At 48.1% G+C, this 15,172-nt stretch overlaps 1 long non-coding RNA gene across 1 annotated transcript in view; it reads left to right on the top strand.

Moving 5' to 3' along the window:
• Positions 1-15,172, top strand: part of LOC147828659 (uncharacterized) — a 54,040-nt gene that overhangs the window by 38,313 nt on the left and 555 nt on the right. The window contains exon 5 of the long non-coding RNA XR_015450401.1: positions 7,381-15,020. This is a non-coding gene — a long non-coding RNA (uncharacterized LOC147828659). The remainder of the gene's footprint in view (positions 1-7,380; positions 15,021-15,172) is intronic.

Raw genomic sequence — 15,172 nt, 5'->3', positions numbered from 1 at the left:
ATCATACTGGTTTTCCAAAATTATCTTGTCTATTGAATGTTCTTTGCAGTTCCATATAAACTTTACATTCAACTTACCAATTTCTAAAAATTCTGCTGAAATTTTGATTGATACTGCATTAAACTTGGTAAATTGCGGAAGAATGAACATATTTACAATGTTGACTCTTCAATCCATAGATGTTTTGTATATATTTATAGTAATGTTTATAGTTTTCTTTGTGGAGGATTTTTACATTTAGTACAAAATTATGGTAAAATATGTAACACATGATTCATCATCTTAATTATTTCTAAGTGTACAGCTCAGCAATATTAAATGCATTCATAATGTTATGTAACCATTACCACAATCTGCTCCATAACTCTTCATCTCATAAAACTGAAACTCGGGCAGGGGATTTAGCTCAGTGGTTCCACAGCCTGCCTAGCAAGCAAGCACAAGGTCCTGAGTTTGATCCCTGCTACAAAAAACCCCAAAAATCTGAAACTCTGTGCTCATTAAACAACCCTCCATCCCACAGCCCCTAGAAACTATATATTCTACTTCATCTTTATGATGTTGAACCCTAAATACCACGTACAAGTGATCACCCAGTATTTGCCTCTCTGTGGTTGGCTTGTTTCTCCTTACCATAATGTCCTCAGGTTCACTCAGGTTGCAGCATGCATCAGGATTTCCCTCCTTTTTAAGCCGAGTGTCTGAGTTACTTTTCTCATTGTGGAGTCAAAATACCTGACATCCAAAGTTAAAGGAGGGAAGGTTTATTTTGGTTCACAGTTTGCAGAGGTTTCAGTCCGTAGTTGGCTGGCTCTAAGGCAGGGTGGGATAGCAGAGGAAAATGGCAGAGAAGAAAAAGTTCATGGCAGGCAGACGGCAGCAAAGCAGCGAAGTAGCACAGTATCGAGAAAGCAGCAAGCAATGAGAGCGGCCCTCTTTCTGTCCCGTATATTCTATTGAGGCTCCATACCCTTAGGGTGTGTAGGTGTGAACCTAGGATGGCCCTTCTCATTATCCACACTATGCCAAACCAATCCATGGACTGATTTAGTATCACACACCCTTAATCCCAGCATGACACACTCTAGATCCAGCCACCTCTGAAAAGTCCCACCTATGACCCCATGAGGCTTAGGGAGGCATCTAGACAAAAGCCATAACACATGACACTTTGTGTTTACCCATGTGTCCGCGTGTGGATCCTTGGGTTGCTTCCACATTTTTAGCTATTGTGAATAATGCTGCTATGAACATGAGTGTGCGAATATTTTTGATACCCTGCTTTCAATTCTTTTGGAGAAATATCCAGAAGCAGAATTGCTACTTTATATGGTAATGTATTTTTATTTTTTATATTTTGAGAAGCCACCATACTATTTTCTGCAGCAGCTGCACATTTCACATTCCTGCTGATGGTGCACAAGGGGTTTGGGTGCTCTGTGGCCTCTCCAAGGGTAGGTTATTTTTGTTTTTGACAGTGGCCGTCTTAGTAGATGTGAGGTGGTGTCTCATTGTAGTTTGGATTTTCATGTCTCTCATGATTGGCCTGTTGTATGTCCTCATTGGAGAAATGTCTATTCAGGTCCTTTGCCCATTTTTGAATCAGCTTGTTGAGTTTTCAGTTCTTTATATATTCTGGATATGAATCTCTTCTCAGATATGATTTGCAGGTATTTTCTGATTCCATGGGCTGCTGTGTTGATCAGCTGGTATGCCTTTGGTACAAAAAATTCTTGATTTTCAAGAAGTTCTATCTTTTTTTGTGTTACCTCTGCTTTTGGTGTTATATACAAGAAATCCCTGCCAAATGTAGTGTCACAGGGTGTTTACCCTTTGTTTTCCTCTAAGAGAGCCTTAGTGTTTTAGGTCTTACATTTAGGTCTTGAATCCATTTTGAGTTGGTTTTTGTGTATCTTGTGAGGAAGAGTCCAAATTGATGCCTTTGTATGTGAACATCCAGTTTTCCCAGGAACCTTTATTGTTAATTTTTTTTTTTTTTTGTACCAGGGATTGAACTCGGGACCTTGCACTTGCGAGGCAGGCAGCAGAACCATTGAGCTAAATCCCCAGCAAGTATTTTTGCCTGATTTTTTTTTTTTTTATGGTATCGGGCATCGAACTCGGGACCTTGCACTTGCGAGGCAGGCAGTGGAACCACTGAGCTAAATCCCTGGCCCTTGCCTGATGGTTTTTGTTGTTAATTTTTTTTCCCCAGGAACCTTTATTGAAAATAAACTTGGGCCCTTGTTAAAAACCATTTGACCTTATATGTGAGGATGATTTCTGGGCACTCTCTTCTGTTAATTTGGTCTATATTTCTGTCTTTACGTTGATACCACTCAATATAGAGGTTTTATGTATCAAGAATTTGGGTTTTCAGCTATTAATTTTGGTCTAACAGAAATAAGTTGACTTCTGTATGTTGACCTCACATTCTGCAACATGGCTAAACTCACTTATTTGTTGAAGTAGATCTTTTTTGGGGGGTAGATTCTTAGGATTTGCTCTGTTTAACTTATAAGTAGCGCTACTTTTAGGTCTTCCTAAGCCTTGCATCTTTTCTTTTTCTTTCTTTCTTTTTTAATAACTGGAACCCTAACATTTTACCCTAATAAAAGTAGACATAAGCAGCCAGGCAGACATTTTACCTTGTTGGCAGTCTTCTGGGAAAGATTCTTTCACATTTAAGCATAATGTTATGGGTAGGGTGTGTCTGTCAGTCTGTGCCAGTCTTTCTTTCTTTCTTTCTTTCTTTCGGTGGATACACTTTATCAAATTTTCTGGGAACTTTAATCACATTTGACATTTGAAGTTTTTCTGCATCCACTGAGATGATCATATGGTTTTTCACCTTTATTCTCTTACCATGGTGAATTGTACTTTTCAGATGTTAACACAGTATCACATTCCTGATAGAAATTTTACATGGTTACTTGATTTGACTTTTGAATATTTTAAAGATGTTTACATACATATTCATGAGAGATATTGGTCTTTAGTTTTCTTTTAATCTCTTTGCTTGGTTTTCTATGAGAGTTATGCTGGTTAGGAAGAATTCTTTCCTCTTTTTTTGAAAGACTTTGAATAACATTTGTATTTTGTATGCCTTAAATATTCGATGAAATTCACTCTGAGCCTGCATCTTGTGAGATGCTTTTAGGTTATAGATTTTATTATTTTAATAGATACAGAAATATCTGAGACCTGAAGATGTAGCTCAGTGTTAGATGCTTGCCTCCCATTTCTGGGTTTGATCCCCAGGACTGAAAAATAGCAAAAAGAGCTTTACAGATATTCTATTTCTTCTTGGACAGTTTTGCTCGTTGGTTTCATTCAAGGGTTTTATTGAGATACAGTATATACTTAACACAAGCTGTCAAATTTATTGAAAGTTCACCCTCCATGTTGATAACTTGTTTTGGTTTCTTTATATCTTTATGTAGTTAGTGGTGTTTCCTTCCTTTTACTAACTTTGTGCTTGATGTAGTCTTTTTCTAACTTTAAGGTACTTAAGTCATTGACTTTACACACGCACTCTCTCCCTCTCTCTCCCTCTCTCCCTGCAGCTCCCCCAGCTCTGTACTGAGCTGTACTGCCAGCCTAATGCATGTTTTGTTTGTTTGTTTGTTTGTTTTTGGTATTGAGGATTGAACTCGGTTCCTTGTGCTTGCGCAGCAGGCGGCGAAACCACTGAGCTAAATCCTCGGCCCTTAATGCACGGTTTAAAAACAAGATGAAAGCATGTTTCAGATGAGTCTTAGACGTTAACTGAGATTTTTGGTATTGGCAAAATATTTTTCAAAAATGAAAAATATTTACTAGGGCTGGGGATTTAGCCCAGTGGTTCCATCGCCTGCCTCGCAAGCGCAAGGACCTGAGTTCGATCTCCGGTACCAAAAAAAAAAAAAATTTACTACGGAGGCAGCACAGACACTGCACAATCAGAACATGTACAGCTTGTAAGCAAGTACCTGGGTTTTTCTCTCACATGCGCACTGAGGTTACTTCAGCATTTTGGCTGTTAAGAATAATACTGGCTTTTCATCTATTGGAGTGATAGGAAATTCTTCTTCCAATAAATTCATCCATTAAGAAAAGAGTTACTTTAAGAAAATCAGTAAGTACTCTTTGGCTGTAGCAAAACTTTGTCAGGTGGTGCAGAGATGCCTGAATTTGGACAATGGTGAATCACTGAAGAATTTTAAAAACAGGCTTGAGATAAAACTCCTATAACATCAAAATCAATCCATTTTAAATGTGTGGTTGAGCAATTCGTAGAATATTCCGTTCATAGTGTATTCGTAGTATATTCAGGGCACAGCCATGACCACTGTCTGATTCTAAGAGTCCCATACTCCTGGGGAGTCCTTCAATTCCTCCTTCCTCCTCCTTGGCAACCACCGATCTAGTTTGGCTCTGAATGTGCCAATCATGGCTGCCTCTGATGAACAGGCTCAGAGGATGCCTGGCTTTGGTTCCAGCTTCTCACACTCAGCACTGTGTTCAAGGTTCATCTGTACCACAGCGTGTATCAATGTTCATTCCTTTTTGAGATAAAATTCACATGCTATGAAATGTGCAGTTCTGTAATTAGCTATGGTTGTACAACCATCACAATATATTTTCAACATTTTTCTCACCCAAAAGAGAAGCCCACAATCATTGTTAGACCCCCTCTCATCCCTCTACTCCTGATGACCACTCATCTCTCTATCTTATTTGATACAAATGAAATCATGACAAGTGACCTTTCCTGTCTGGCTTCTTCACTCCCACGTCTTCAAGGTCCTTGTGTATTGGAGAGGAAATGATGCTTTGGTGTGTGGTGAGAGGTATCCACCATGTGGATGGACCACAGTCCATGTATCCGTTCACCAGCTGATAAACATTAAGGTCGTTTCTACTCTTCGGCTGTTATGAATAGTGCTGCTATGTCATTCATGTACAAGTGTGTGTATGAATGCGTTTTCCACACAATGTAGACTAGGTGTGGCTTGGTGGGTTCTTCAGCAACTTCCTTTACCCTTCCGAGGTGCCACCAGACTGTTTTCCAACTATTCTGGCGGGTATCTTATTGTGACTTCCTTTTTAATCCACACATAATCATATATGTTTTGGGGGGCACAGTGTGGCATTGTGCTAGTAATAAATCAGGATAATTAGTTTATCCACCAGCTCCAATATTAATTGTTTCTTTGTGCTGGGCACATTTACTATCTTCTCTTCTGGCTGTTTTGAAATATTGAGGCTTTGCTTCGCATTTCCCTAGGGACTGACAGTGTCGGCATCGCTGGCCATTTGCTGTCTTTGGAGAAATGTCCGCTGATGGGTTTCACTTCAGGGTTTGTGTGGTGGGCAGTGAGAGCTCATGCTAGGTGGCAATGACACCAGAGGCAGGAGACTCGGTCCTCAACACCCTGCCTGGCGCACAGTAGCTTTTCAATTAAACACCACCTTCTTCCCTTTCGTCTTCATTGATCTCAGTTGTCCAAATAATTTCATCTTCTAGGAATCATAATTTGCCTTCTTGAAAGGCATATTCATGTTCATACCTAAATTTAGCAACTGTGGTGGAGCCGCATAGAATAAGGCCTTTTGCTCCAGGGACACTCTTGCGTGTCTCACCTTAACCTTATCCAGACTGAATGTCTGCAAGGCCTTGGCATACTGAGTACTAAGTACTGAGTACTAATTCACAACCCCTGGGCTGATTTTCTCTGGCTTTTCAGTGCCTGTGTGACATAATTTGAGCTGTAAATAAGAGATATCGAGTAACTGCCACTGAGTAAGAGACACAGAGCTGCCTATGAAATCGTCAAAGGCCCAGGTTCTTGTTGTCTCCTTGCTCTGGCATCATAAGGCCTTTCCCTCATCCACGGGGCCAAGATGACACCCCCAGTGGCCACATTTCATCCAGTGGGAAAGAGAAAAGGGGAGAAGGGCAGGCACCGTACTTCTTAAAGGCACAGCTCATAAATTACACTTATTTCTACGGACATGATGATGTCTCTTTACTGCGAAGAAGCTAGGAAGGAATCTATGATCTCAGGGACGTCTGTCCCACAAACAATGGGTATATGTCATGGGAGGAAGGAGAATGGATAGTAGGACAGTGGAAGTCTCTCTGCCTACATTAGTCAGCTTTGCATTACTATAACAAAATGCTTGAGGCAGCTAACTTTGTAAGAGAAGTAACTTGTGTACCCCGTTTTGGGGGTAGCAATTACATGACACAGGCTCTGGTGGGGACTCCAGGCAGATGGTAGTATGAGGACAAAGGATCTCATACTGACCCAGAAACCACAGGGAAAGATACTGGCTTCTCACTGGCCCTCCCAAGGACACACCCCCAGTGACCTAAGCACCTCCCACTAGGCCCCACCTCTCTGGGGGCCATGCTTCCGATCACAGTGGACCTTTGGGAACACTCAAACCAAACTCAAGCCATAGAACTGCTACAGTGGCTTCCAGAAGTACATGAGTGGCCACTGGAAAAAGCTTCAGCATCCACAAGCAGCCTGCTATGTGTTTCCTTAGCTGAGCTACCCAGCCCATCCAAGGGCAATAGCCTTCAACAGAAAGCTCTAGAAGGAGGTGGCAGAAGGGCCAAGGACACACAGATGGAAAGGAAATAGTCCCAGCTACCTTTTGCCCTGCATTCGCACTCTTGTTCCAAAGGCCTCCACATTGATGAAGGTGGCTGGCCACAGCTGTGGGGTTGGTGGCCCTCCTGTTATGAAGCTTCTCACTGCTGAGAAGCTCCTGTTCATTGCCAAGACTCCTTGTACACAGGCAGCTGAGAGAAATCTTACAAGCTCACCTAGTACAACAGTTGCCAAGATGGAGGCCATGGGTCCCCTGGGACACATACGGCAGTTCATCGGTAAGATATATAAATCTAAATAAAAGCTCTACTTTTGAAAATCTCATTATTTTAAAATTTCCCTTTGGGCATGTTTTGTAATGCAAACAGCAGAGAAGAATACACTTCATTTCTAAACTTAATGCTGAACTGCAGGTTTGCTGAGGATTTTTGCTGGCAAGGACAGGTGATGAAGGTTTGGGGCATTGCACCGAGGAGGTGATGGCACAGCCTGGCCCCTTTCAGAGCCCCCCTCTGCCAGTCTCCCCCAAAAACTCTTGGGCCAGAGTTACGGAGGGAGCTCTGTCTCCCACACCAAAGCTAAAGTGGTACCGGTACTGATTTGCTGGTAACTTTTTAGTTTAAGGAGTCAAGGGGGGAAATAAAACTGCCTGTTCAAACCACATTATGCAGCAGCTTCCTCTAGCCTGGGACATAGGGTTTATATGTGAGTATTGCCACAGTTTTCTTCCTGGAACATGTGGGACCTCTGTCTCTGCATTTCCATTTCACCCCAGGTTTCTCTGTTTGAGGACAATGGCGAGCTGTCTTGAAACTCAGACTTCACTTCCTGTTCAGCAGCAAGACACCTGACAGTGAGCCATTCACAAGTCAAGTGGGCAGAGGAGGTGTCTGCCTTTCATGGGCTTCTGTGCAGCTGCCCGGCCTTTCTCACGTACACGCTCCTGCCTCTGTTGCTTCACAGTCAATACAGGGGGTGCTGTGGCTTGGGTGTGGCCTGTGCAACCCCAGGGATCCCCTGAGATGAAAAGCTTGTTCCCTGGGGCAGGAGAATGTGCTGGAGGCCCTTAGGTCTCTGGGGCGTGAGGCAGCTCGCTGTGACCCCTCCATCTCCTGAGAGGACCTTGCGACAGGAGAGCCTGACCCCACACGTCCCCTCTCCACTCCTGGTGCATGATGTTGCCACCTGCTTGTTCCTGCTCTCACCAGCATGAAGTGACACAGCAGAGGACTGAGCCCCTAACACTGTGGGCTAAATAACCCTATCTCCATATAAAGTTAGCTGCCTTGAGTATCTCATTATAACAATGCAAAGCTGACAAATACCAAGAGCAAATAAAATTGTTGGGCACAGTGGTAAATCTCTGTTACAATTTTCCCTCTTATTGAGTCTGGTATTTGGCTCTCTGTCCATCCAACCAATGTGGGCTGAGCCCCTGCTCAAGGGCTAGGAATCTAGGATGGCAAGAGACAGAAATCACTGCCTCGAGGGAGTGAACAGCCTGGGCTAGGGAGAGAAGGGAGCAAGTAAGTAAGGTGCGCGGTGTGTCTGACGGACTACAACACAGAGACAGAGGTCGGGAGGTGGGCAGGAGCCCCTCATCGGAAGGTTGCGTACAGTTAGTTGTAAATGGGGGGGCGGCATGGGGATAGCAACATTCTAGCAAAGGCTTTAGGAGTTTGGAGGACAAGCCATAGCGACACATGGGCAAGCTTTCTGGAGCTCAGGACCACGAACATTTTAAACCGGATAATTTTTTTTTTGTACCGAGGATTGAACTCGGGACCTTGGGCTTGCAAGGCAGGTGCTGGAACCACTGAGCTAAGTCCCCAGCCCATAAATCAGATAATTCTTAATCGTGGGAAGGCTGCCTGGTGCCTTATAGAGTGTTGAGCAGCATCCTGACATCTACCAACTCCCCCAGGAGTGATAAAGCCATCACCAGCTGGACATGGAGGTGCATGCCAGCAATTTCAGCACCCTGGGAGGCTGAGGCAGGAGGATCACAAGGTTTCAAGTCCAAACTGAGCAACTTAGTGACTTTGCAAGACCTTGTCTCAGAAAAATAAAGGGGCTAGGAATGTATCTTAATGAGAAGACCCAGGGTTCAATCCCCAGTACTACCAAGAAACCAAAAAGCCAATTAGCAAATGTCTGCTGAGGAACAAAATTACTCTCTAACTGACAGCCACTTCTCTAAGACAGGAGCGTTTAAGGTAGCAGGTGCAAAGGCCCTGAGAGAAGAGAGACAAGGAAGCCACTAAAGACAGAAGAGGAGTGGGGGGAATTCAGGAAGGTGGAGGGGCAGCAACTGCAGACCACCAGGGTGCCGTGGTTGGGCTGCTATGAGTGGTTTGTGTTGCCCTGTGCTTTAATTTCTGTTGGGTAAACACCCCGGAGAGCTCCCAGGCTCTGAGTGCTTTCCACAGGGTGACTAGCCAATGGCCTGTCCTCTCTCATAAAGTGTCTCTTTGGATCTTTCACCCATTGCCATTGGGCCATCTGTCTTGCTGTTGTGTAGGAGTTCCTCATACTCTGGACCTGAGTTATTCCTTGGAATCCTGTACTGCAGGTTATCTCTGCTCTCTAGAGCAGTAACGGTTGTTATTTGTATTAGTTTCTACTGCTGCATAAAACTACCATGGACAGGATGACTTAAGCAGACCCTGTGTGTCAGCTTGTTTCTGTAAACCAGAAGTCAGGCCGCACACAGCTAAGCTGTCTGTTCAAGGTGTCACAAAACAGGATGTTGGAGCTAGTGGGTGGCATTCTCACCAGGAGGAGCAGGGAAAAGTCCTCCAGGCTCATTCTCATCTCAGGCAGAATGCAGTGCCGTGCACAGGGAAGGGATGAGGTCCATTTCCTCCCTGGCTGTCACATGGGGCTCCTCGAAGCCACCTGCTCTCCTTTGCACACAGCCCCTCCATGAGCAAAGCCGGTGCCGAGACAGCAACTCCTTCTTGCACTTTGCGTTCCTAGCTTCCTGCCTCCTCTGTCTAGACCCGCATCGAAGGTCAGGCCCTGCTGACAACCCTCCTGGTTAGCTCAGTCTTCATTACGTCTGCCAAACCCACCAGGCGCCATGTAAAAGCCTAACCACGTCTAGTCACAGGGATGGCTCGCTCTGGACACCAGGGACTTCTTGGTGTTCTCCCTAGCACGCTGGGCAGCCTGATCACAGTGACACTTGAGTGAGCCCTCGGGTCAGGGTGGTCCCAGCAGAAGATACAGCCAGTGCAAAAACCCTGAGCTGGGAGTATTATGCCCAGGGAAGCTGGCATGGCCAAGGGAATAGGGTGGGACAAGCTTGGGAGATGAGGTCAGGAGCCCACTAGGAGCCGCCTGGTTGGTACCTTATAGGCCACTGTTAAAGGTTTTTGTTTTTCCTTTGAGAGAAATGGAGAGCACAGTATGTTGGTCAGCTTTCCTGTTGCTGGGAGGAAATGCCTGACTCGACTTGAGAAGATATTTAATTTGGCTCATGGCATTAGGGGCTTCAGTTGATGGTCCCCTGGCTCCAAAGCAGGAACATCATGGCAGAAGCGTGGTGGAGCAAAGCTGCTCAGGTCACAGCAGCCAAGACAGCAGGGCCCAAGGAAAGGCAGCTAGAGAGGAAGGCACTCTGGACACAATTTAAATCCCAAGGTCGCTCCCTCGTGCCCACCCACACACAGCCAGGAGTGAGCCTTCCTAATCCTCTTGGCAGCTCTCAAGCCAATCAAGTTGACAATCAAGATTAATCAAGATTAGCCTTCGCAGGGAGCCATGGGGGGATTTAAGAAAGAGTGACATGTTCTGATGGAATTTTTTTAGGCTATTGGGTTGAAAATCATCAGCAGGGGGCAAAGATAGAAGCAGGGATCAGCTACAAGGTTAGTGCCATAATCCAGGAGAGACGAACAGGTGATAGGAGGTGGCAGCCGGGCAGACAGGGAGGCTGGAGGGACCCTGAGAACTGCTGGCAATTGGGGGTGAGAGCTGTGCCAGAAAGGAAGACTGAGCCACCCTTTCTGTGCTCCTAGCTGCTGATAGTGGTTACTTACTCGGGACCCAAGAGGGGAGCGCAGGGAGAGCGAGTTTGAGGGGCCCATCTGCAGCGGTGCAGACAAGGGTGCAGAGGGGTCCCCAAGCTGGAGGAAGGGCGTGAGAGGCCGGGTTTGGGAGCACCGTGAACCCCAGATGGAGATCTGAGGCGGATCTCAGAATGGGTTACTGACACACATGCCAGCGTGCTCGATCTCAGAAGGGTGCTGAGCAAAGTAAGCCCGACGTGTTGGGCACCTGCCATCCGGCAAGTGAGTGGTCTGTGGTGAGGGAGGCAGGAAGTAGATCCTGGTGGGCTGGGTGGGATCCGAAAGGGGCAGGGCCACTCTGTGGGAGGAAGAGATAGTCTTTATTCTCTTTTGTGCCCCAGTCACACTGGTGTTGGGCACACATGTAAGACATACGCACGTTCCTATGATAGAACTTATGTCTGCACTTATCTATTTACATCACTTGTATGTATCTGTTGAGTATATAAGTATGGATCACTGGGGTACTGTGGGGAGAGAAGTTTGGCTGGAATGGAGACCAGCTAGAAGGCTGTTGGGGTGCCCCGTGAGGGCTGGTGGTGACGAGAGCACACCGTAACTGGGTTTGGATAGTCTGCCTGTCTCTTCCCAGGGATACTGTAAAAAATGACTGTGAACTTGATAGCTTAAAATAACAAGTTCACTCTCCAGCAATTCCAGGGACCAGAAACCTGCAATCAGGGTGTGGGTGGAGCCTGCTCCTCGGCACACCTGGGAAGGATCCTTCTGGCCTCCCAGCTTCCCAGGCTGCTGGCAATCTTAGCCTTCCTCGGCACGGCCCGTGTTCCTGTCTTCACACGGCCTTCTGTGTGTGTGTCTGTGTCCTCTCCTAAGGACAGCAGTCACTGGACTCAGGGCCCATTGGAACCTAGTGTGAGCTCAACTGTCGCGTAGGCGAAGACCTTATGCTGAGGGAGCACACGTGCTGAAGCTCGGGGTGCACCTGAATGACGGGAACACTAATGAGCCTGCTCCAGGCAGGCTTTGGCAGCAGAGCAGTCAGGGCTGGCTGATGCCCTGGCTGTAGTGGGAAGGAGAGGATGGAAGGAGGGAAGTTGGGTGTGGACAAAGCTTGGGCCTGAACGGCCAGGTGGAGGCTGCAGGAGGAGCCAGTTCAGGGGATTCCTCAGGGGTTCTGGCTGGGCCACCCTGGGTTTGAGAACTGTGTAGACCCCTACACGGGAGAGTCCAGGGGTCAGTACATTGAAGACTCAGGAGTGTCTGGGCGGCATTTGAAGGAATGCATAAGATTCTCTAGGGAAAATGTAGACAGGTGGGGGCCCCATGCCTGACCTTGAGCCTTTGACCTTGAGAGGCCTTAAACAGGAAGACAGCACCAGTGGCATCTGTGATTCTCCAAACACAGAGAGGGGGGAAGGTTACAGGAGCAATGAGCAAAGGAAGAAAACAAGGTGCTTTTGTGATCTTGCTGTAGCACTGCAGAAATGAATCAAACTTATTTTCCATGTTTTCGTGGCCCTTGACAGAGGCAGTTACTCAAAACTGCCTAATTCCTTTCAAGCTGGAGAAGCAAATGCTGGTGTTTCTCAAAGAATGAAAAAGCTGTTGTGATATTCAGCACACCAACACTTCCAGCCTGGGGAGACTGGATTTGGGCCCCTTCTTTCTAGCCCTGGTCAGGTTCCCACCAATAGAGCTTTCCCAGAGAGCCCCACTGTGGTGACACAGGACTTGGGGTTCTCAGGAAGATCTCTGCTTCCATGAACTCCTGGCCTCAATGATAGCGTATAGGATATCCCTTGGATGAGGGGAAACTGAGGTCTGGTGCATCAAAGGTGCTTTTGTGGCCGACATGTCCCCAGTGCATGGTTCAAGGCCTGGGTCAGGGTCTGCAGCCAGCTAAGCAGCTGTCTAAAGACAGATGTGGCTGCGCAGACTGACCTGTCACCCCCATCCACCGAGCACCTGCCCGGGCCAGAGGAGAGCTGGGAGGTGGCAGGAAGTGAAACGCAAGTCCCAGCCTTTGCTCTTGGGGCCTGCACGGTTCAGGGCCGAGGGCTCGGTTGGCATCCTTGTGGGCAGCTGTTCAGAGAAGCATCTTGGATGACAGTTGGATGCTCGTGCTTTTCACCAGGAGAGAGGGACGAGAGACCAAAGGCAGCTAGTCATTGTTCTCTGGGCAGATAGCTCCCGAATGTCTCCCGTGTCCAATGGCAAATAAACCGGCGAGGCCCTGGCTCCAGAGCAGGGCACCCAAGCTTTCAGCATGCTGGGCTGCACAGGGGGAGAAGGAATTGCCTTGGACTGAGTATAAAATATATAGTTAATGTACATAAGTAACACAACTATTTAGACTTATTTCATGAAATCAAACAAGCCCACATTTAATAAATAGGACACTCACACATGTGCGTAATAGTGAGAGATGCCTGTACTCCCGGGCGTGTGGGTTGAAGCCCTGTTATCAGTAACGGCTGCGTTTCACTGCAAGTCTCAGCAGCGCGTGTGAGTGTGACCCACGTGTGGCCCACATGTGACGAGTGATCCTCGTGCCTTGTGCCGCACTGTGTGTGGGGGCAGCCTCTGAGATGGAGTTAGCGCTGTCCCCATGCCCGCCCCTACATGGCGCCCCGCGGTTGCCATGCAAAATAGAGGTAAAAATCACATCATAATAACAATAAAGGTTTACAATCTTGTAGGATTGAATCACTAGTTGTCTAGAGCTGCGTGTGGGTCACAGGTCAGGCCACACCTGCTCGAAAGTCCAGCAGTGGCAGCTACCATGAAATCAACTTAAAGATCATGTTGCCGTGTTTATGAGGCCCTGATGGGGAGGGAATGGTGGTGGACCAGGAAGCTGGGGAGGCGTCTCTGGGAAGAGACTTTGAAACTGAACCCAAAGGACAAGAGAGACAGAGAAGGCAGGGGCGTGGGTGTGTACAAAGGGCCTGGGGCAGGTAAAGTATGCTTAAGTCCTAGGAAAACAGAAGGGTGGGTTCAAGATTCAAGGGGCACAGGGGAAAGAAGGGCTCCAGGTGTATTGGAAAAGCAGGTTTGGGCCAGAGGCTGAAAAGGGAGGGCAGAAGGGGCAGGTGGAAGTGGGAGGGGACCCTACTCCCCCTGAAATGGCACGGGGGTTCTGGAAGGTACTTCTGACCTGGCACTGTGGCCTCTGCCGCTGTGGTTCTGTGTGGCCCCACACTGGGACAAGGTAGCCCTGGAGCTTGTGGGAAAGGCATCTCCAGGAGCAGAAGCAGGGCGGCGCGCAGGGACCCGGCCTGAGCAGGCCCTCTGGGTGTGGTGACGGTGCTCAGGTGCCAGCTGCGGAGAATGTGACTGCGGGACCGGGAGATGCCGTCACAAAGACCCTCTGCAGGGGCCTGGGCTGGGCCCAGGCCGAGCCGGACAGTGTGGGCGTTCTGGGTGGGGAAGGCACCTCCTTAGCTGCAGGTCAGGTCAGCTGGTCAGGCCACGGCTGGGATTCACAAGCTCTAAGACCTGTACAAACTGGACTTCACTGATCCATCCGTCTGCTTTCCCCAGAACTCCCTGATCACATAAAGACAACACGAAGTGATAAGCACTGTTGCTTAAGAAAAAGAGGAGAAGGAGACAGAACAGGCTGTGTGTATGGCAAGGGGAGGGTGAATGTAGAAGTCGGGACATTAGCAGAGTATCGCGTGGACCGAGAGTGAATTCGGGCGTTCTTTCTAGAAAATATGCGTCTCCACCCAGCTGCCGCTTCGCCACATTCCCAGTCCCTGGGGGAGGCAGGGAGGAGGCTGGGGTGTGGCAGCCTGAACCCAGAGCAGACACGGCCCCCTCCAGCACTTCCTTTTCCTGCTTAAATTTGCTCTGCAATGGCGTGTGGCTTTGGGCAGTTCCTCCACTGCTCTGGAGCTCAGTCTTTCTAGGGTTGCTGTAAATCATTTACTTCGCACTGCACGTCAGAGTCCAGCTGCCCCTTTCTCAGAGGAGCGAAGGGCGGCCCAGGGAGGCGTGGCCAGAGGCCTTGCCGCCAGCAGGTGGAGTCAGAATTTGACCCTGTCCGTGTCCAACCCTGGCATCTACCATCTCTCCAAATGCCAGGGGAGGAGGCGAAACACAGAGCTGTGTAAGTTAGGACTCGCAGTCAAATAGGTGAAATATGCTCTTTGTCCCTTGGCAATGGTTCGGGTCTGGGATGGCCCCCACGAGCTCCACTATAGGAACCTGGTCCCCATGCAGCCGTGTCCAGAGCCGGGGATTCTGGTGACAGGGACAAGGAGCTCTGCCCTCAGGCGTGGATCCATCTGCGGACCAGTGTGGGTGGCTCTGTGGGCGAAGCTGGCTCCTCCTTGCCCCTGTCCCCCTGCCCCTGCCCCTCCCTGGCCACCTCGAGGTGAGCGGCTTCCTCCAGCTCCCCCCCCCCCCGCCCCCACGCCTCGCCACAGGCCCGACACATCAGGGCCAAGCAGAGCTTCTGGAACCACTGGGTGGTGTTTCTCTTGGGCACTTGTCACCGTGGTGGAAGGCAGCTCACACACACCTGCC

Source organism: Heterocephalus glaber, unplaced genomic scaffold (genome assembly GCF_053883595.1).
Source record: "Heterocephalus glaber isolate CG9 unplaced genomic scaffold, H.glaber_assembly_v1.0 deba00000943, whole genome shotgun sequence".
NCBI lineage: Eukaryota > Metazoa > Chordata > Mammalia > Rodentia > Bathyergidae > Heterocephalus > Heterocephalus glaber.
Note: the sequence above shows the minus strand (reverse complement) of the source record. Positions and strands in the feature narration are given on the sequence as shown.